This window comes from Benincasa hispida, unplaced genomic scaffold (genome assembly GCF_027475165.1).
Source record: "Benincasa hispida cultivar pf3 unplaced genomic scaffold, pf3_genome.v1.1 HicScf338, whole genome shotgun sequence".
Classification (NCBI taxonomy): domain Eukaryota; kingdom Viridiplantae; phylum Streptophyta; class Magnoliopsida; order Cucurbitales; family Cucurbitaceae; genus Benincasa; species Benincasa hispida.
In genome coordinates this window covers 30,099-36,435 of record NW_028326424.1, presented here as the reverse complement: position 1 = coordinate 36,435, position 6,337 = coordinate 30,099, and the positions used below count along the sequence as shown (strand labels likewise).

General features: G+C 31.9%; 1 long non-coding RNA gene across 1 annotated transcript; it reads right to left on the bottom strand.

Annotated features, from left to right (window-relative positions):
* Positions 1–400: 400 nt before the first annotated feature.
* Positions 401–3,637, bottom strand: LOC150030292 (uncharacterized). The gene is made up of 2 exons (XR_016527101.1): positions 2,884–3,637; positions 401–871 (listed from the first exon to the last, which is right to left on the bottom strand). It is a non-coding gene; the product is annotated as an uncharacterized LOC150030292 (long non-coding RNA).
* Between the last annotated feature and the right edge of the window lie 2,700 nt (positions 3,638–6,337).

Below are 6,337 nucleotides of genomic sequence, written 5' to 3'. Positions count from 1 at the left end.
TTGGAGCGATAGTACAAATCTAGGCTTTAATGTTAGTTTGAAACTGACACTATAGGGATATACAATGTCAATTTTCAACCGACATTAAAGACATTAAGACATTAAATACCTATAATAACACCTTCTTCAATGTCGATTGCCTTGTCGGTTGTCTGACATTAAATATTTGTTCTTGTGATAGGCAATGCTTGTCATAGTTTTGTTATTGAAAAATTAAAAAAAAAAAAAAAAAAAAAAAAAAAAAAAAAAAAAAAAAAAAAAAAACTTGCACATGCAAATCATTGATATATATATATTTTTTATTTGTGTATTCAGAAAATAAAATCTTAATGGTTTTTTATATACAATTCAACTTTCAACAAACACAAATTAACTAATATACAACAAAGAAAGTGATAAATTGTTTAACTAAGTAACCTATCAAAAGTTATATTGATCAATATATTCATACAACTATCGATTATTATTGTTCAATATATACACCAAGTAACCTATCAATTATTACTAAAGAAAAAAGTAGCGAGGAATGGGGTGTTAATCTCCCATGGAATCATGTAACAAATCACTAAATACACATTGATGGATGTTTACTCATTCTACCATATCACGAAGCTCACATGAATAAGCTTTCATAGTTTCCTGAAAAACTCATCAAAACATGTCAAATGCAATCTTTCTATCTTTTTTCAAATCCCTAAGAATCAAAATTTACCATGGCACACATCAAACTTAAACCTAACAAAACATTTCTAAAGACATACAAAATGGGTATATACCCAAACGGAAACGGAAACTAAAACAAACTTCAAAACGAAAAGGAAAAGAAAAGAAAAACCCACTTACCAATGAGCACCAATTTTAACTTCGCACACTGAAATAAGAAAAATAGAGAACAGAACAACAATTAAGCTATTAAATGAAAATTAAAAAAGAAAAAAAAAAAAATAACAGTAAGATTAGAAACTTAACCAGTTCAATCAATTAACGGGGGAGAAAAGTCGCAATAATGGAAATTCAGCAAGGGAAAGAAGTATTGTCAAAGAATGATCTTACATTATAAACTTGAAAAGCTTTGCCAACGCTAACGGTGACGAAGGTTTTGGTTCCCAGTCCAAACTAAGATAATAATGAATTGAGCCCAAACTAACAGACATTCTAAGCTAAACTATAATTCTATTTTAAAAAATGTTACAAAATTTAGGATCTAAATAAGGTTGACGAATTGTTAAGGAAATTCACTCCCTAATAATGCACATGAATAACATGTAACCAGGGGAGCTAGAAACTCAAACCAAAGTTTGGAAGTGATCCAACCAATCTTCAAAAGGCATTTTGAGATCTGATCAAACCATTAAGTTTGTTATATAAATGATATTTATATAACCAATCTTCAAAAAGCTTTTTTAGCTAAATAAATTTCCCTTGCCCTCCCAATTCCATGTACTCCTAAATACCAAAATGATATTCATTATATAAATAAACTGACTCTACTATGCATTTCAATTCTATTAAAATGAATTCACTTTTAACGCATCATATTGGTAAAATGGATTCCAAGACTGGTTTGGAATCGACTTCAATGGTATATTGATATGAAAATCTCCATGAGGGGAAGCCCAGGAGTGAATTCAAGCAAGCTGTCATTTACTTTTTGTTCAATATGAACTGTAATGAAACCAAAGAATAGTTATAAACTTCAAACTATTAAAACTTTCAAAGGTACTCAGAAAACATGGCCAAAACAAAATAATTGCAAAAATCCTTTATAACATTGAAATCAAACAGGATACTATAAAAAGTAGGATGAAATTTTTTACTGTATGATGAAGGTAATAGCCTACCAGACAACCATTAAAGGACTATTCTTTATTGCAACTTTCTATGCAAAAATTGGTAAAGGTGGAAATTAGGATGGGTTTGAAAAGAAATATTGAAAGAGAAGAGAATGTAGCAAGCAGTCCAATAAATGATATAGACAAAAAAAATAACATGATCTTGTAAATAAGATCTTTATTATGACCAAACTTGACTTAACTTTCTTTGGTTGACAAGGTCTTTTCAGGCAATGTACAACTGTGAACAAAATAATATATATATATATGAAAAAAAGAATATCCATTCAGAAAATAAAGAATTCAAAATTAGGAAGCTAAAAAGAACATAAAGATAACAAAAACACCTCATATATGAAACATCCACCAAAAAGGTATATACAACATAGATCCTACAAGATTATCTAAATAAAGTCAATGGAAGAAATAATCTTAACAGGAATCTAGTCAGTAGATTACTATGAGTCCATCCTCACCCTTGGTGATCAAAATTGCAAGTCATATTTTAGATCAAACACCACAAAATGGAGTTCTCAGGAAATATTATTAACTTATTTCATCCAAGTGGCAATGCTATCTGAAAACGAGACTGATAGAATAGTAAATGAAAAATTTTAGTTCACCTTATTCATTTTGAAGCAGAAGCTCTCTAATTGCCTCATTGAAAGCAAATCAGAAAACAAGAAACAAAGTGCACTGCATACCCAATACAACAAACAAACAACATCTACGTATGTTTGAAATAATATATGGGAGAGAAATGGGTTTGCAAATGAAGAAACCCAAACTGTAGCTCTCTCTGAGGCATTTCAGCGAATAGTTTAAGAACATATATATAATTGATTTTAATATTGGATTTTAAACCTTTATTAAATTCTTCTCAAATCTCCCAACTATGCATTATATTACAACAAAATAAAAACTAGAAACCCATGAGAACACCAATTAGAAAAAAAAATGCGAACAAAAATTAGGGCTAGACGATCCCTCCATTTTGGTTGATAGAGTATATCTGGATAACAAATTAGGAGAAGAAATTGAGGGAACTTACTAGCTTGGGATGCTTAAACTCGACAGATTTGATGTGAGGACCTACCATCAAACATGTATGAATCTCAATCCATCAAACCTCGGCGCAAATTTCTCCTTCTCTGACGAAGAATCGAAGTCACAACCTCTGTTTTCACCACATTTCGAAACAAAACCCTAAATGGAAACACAATCCACCAAATCAAATTAAAAATAATCGATTAGGTCAAGAAAATTCCTCAAAATCAAAAAACGGAACATTTGAAATCGAAGGTGATGTATTGAGAGTGAGGATAAAGAGCGAGGTCGCGATCTCAGCTGGAGGAAGAAGAAGAGGAGAAAGCCATGGTGGAGGCAACGAGGACGGAGGCGAGCAATGTTCGCCGTGTGATTTTGATTCTAAATATGCTTATGGTGATGAAGGTAAGTGGAAATGAATGAGTATGATGAATAAAAATGGATGAAGGATTGATCTATTTGGGTATGAAAATAAATTGATGCCGATAGATGCGTGTACACCTTGTTATGTGTTGATTATTTACATTAATCTACGACACACATACAAGAAAAAATCCAGAGGGAGAAAGGGGTTTATGGATGAATAGTTTAAAGTGTAAGTGGTACGCATTGATTTCCTAGCAAAAATAGCAAGCCTAGATGAGCACAATGGAGAAGAAATGAAGATGGTGTAGATGCTTGTTTACAATCTAAATGTATATGCTATGCACTGAAATTCTATTCTTCAGTTCATGCGAGAATCAACATCTCTCTCTCAATGTGACTGTCACATGTAATTCTATCTCTAGGGTGCATGCATTGGTTACAAATATCAGACAAAAGACATGAGCAATTCTATCTCTAAAATCACTTCATATCCTGACTTAATGCGTTCAGTAGTTAAACTGCTCTCTCGAGTGACTCAACTACTTTACATCTTTAGTCAACTGATGAGGAAGACTTAAGCAATAGACTTCATGCTCTTATTAAGTCAGAAAATATTTTGAAAGTAAACAGATGGAGAAATGATGAATTGTTGAAGATGAGATTGAATTAAGATATCAAGTGTTTATACAAACAATCTCAGTTTAATGAAAGTAAATGGAGAATGAGAATGAAAGGTGAAAAGTAAGAACTCAAGTCGCAGAGTTCAATCTTTTGTCCTCTTTGACTTGTTTTTAATGCTTGCTATAACCAACTTGGTGGAGGAGTTGAGGAAGATATCTTCTCGAGCTTTTCTCTCTAGCAAGCACCTCTTGATCAACGGTGGAATGGTGATCTTCCCTCCTACTTTTTGCTTGCAACGACAAAAAGCTTTTAACTATAGGAAATTCTAACTGTTTTTATGTAAAAAAAAAAAAAAAAAAAAAAAAAAAAAAAAGGCTAACTCTTGACTCTGTAGATGGCTGCTTCTTTTATAGGCAAATTTCAACAACTAGGTGATTTGGCTACATTAATTTTCATACCCTGGAACAACCACCTGCCCCTTCTGATCTGTTTAGACACCACCAGTCAAAAGCCCATGCCTGCAAGTGGTGATTTGACATAAAATGCACGAGCCAACTATATCTTTCATGTGTCAAACAATCTTGGATGCATACCCTGCATTGGCTTTGTCTGCAACATTTAGTAAATTTCTTTGATTCTTGTGTTACAATGTGTTAATGAAGTAGCTTTTTACTTAAAAGGATATTTTTGTATGAGTTTAGTACATATATAGAATTTCATGCATTTTTCTCTATAATGAGTGTGTTTACATCAATAAAGATCCTAATTATTCCAATTTTGAGAGAACAATAACTTTTATTTCTATAAGTATCAAGCAACGTGCAGGAACCTTTCATGTGGTGGCAAAAATCCAACGACCATCGTCAAATCTCGATCGATTTGGGAGGGAATGAGGAAGATGGCAAACATCGAGCGAGCGAAAATGGTAACTGGAGAGGTTCCATAGGAACACAGGCATGTGGGAGGGAACTCACAAGGTGGTGAAAATTCTTCTTTTATATATATATATATATATATATATAGTAAATCAACCCATACAATTTTAACTACAATGACAGTTTTAAACTGACATTGTAGTCTCATTAAACTGGATCTATTATGTCGGTTCAAGACTGACATTAAAGATCCAATTTTTTATTGTTGTAAAAACCGACATTGTAGATCCTTGTCTAATTATTTCAATCAACGTTAAAGACCTAATTTCTTCGGGTGCAGATAAATTTCAACTGGATGAGTTTTGATAATAGCCCAGCCAAAGAGAAGGGAAAATCAGCACAATCCTAATATAAATGCTCCCAGATCTCATGTGAATATCTGCAATCGAATAATGGAATGTTCGGTACTAAGGATAATGCTTTTGGTATTTGTCATTTTATAATTGTTTGGTTGCATTTAAACATGGTTATGTTGGGTAAAAATGATTTTTTTTTTCCTGATTTCGTAAGATCAAAGTCAAAGGAGGGTTTGGATTATTTGGTTGTATTTTTGGTTTGATGGGAAGAAGGGTGAATATTTCTTGTGCTTTGTGAGGTTAGAAATTCAAAAATTGAGATTAGCGAAGTAATTAATTAAAATAGCAACTTCTTCGTGTTAATGCACAATTCCCTTTCTGATTTTGTACTAAAAAACACTTTTATTCTTCCTTACTCAAGTTAGAACAATTTTATTATATATTATAATATTGTTTAATAGGACAAATTTAATTTCAATTGAGGTTTTACTCAATAGCATTGTAGCACAATTGAATATCGCTATGATATTTATTTTACATGGGAATGTGTTTTTTTTTTTTTTCCTATTGTTATTTATCTCATACATTACCTACTTGACTTCAAAACTTTTTGTTAGGTTACCCAAAAGATATTTCCTTTGTACCTTTCTCAAATAAAAGAAAGGAAGACACTCAATATGGGTTATAATAGAGCCACACTACCATTTTGTCTTACACTCTTGAAAGTACTATTGAGGAGATTCAACATTAGTGTATACTCACTCATATGACCAAATTACGTATTTCAACTCATTAAATTTACACATAATAAGTACATCCAAAAATTTTGTTGTATAAAAATCAAGTACTCACACAACATTACATTGAGAGAGGGAGAGGGAGTCGTTTGAAGCAAAGGGAAAGACAAAATGAAGTAAAATAATGGATGTGAAAAGGAGGAGATGGGTAATGGATAAAAATGGAAGGAAAAAAAGAAAGAAAAATAAACAACTAAGAATTAAATCAATTTAAATTTTAAACTTTCAATCAAATCAACTTAATTCTATTTATTAGGAACGATGGAACTCCAGATACCTCCAAAATAGTATGATATTATCCACTTTGGGTATAAACCCTCATGCCTTTGCTTTTGAAACCACCCCAAAAGGTCTCATACCTTTGAAGAGGTTGGCATCCATTTTAAACCCATGATCATCCCCTTATTTATCCGATGTGGGACTTTAATCACATTTTCACCTAA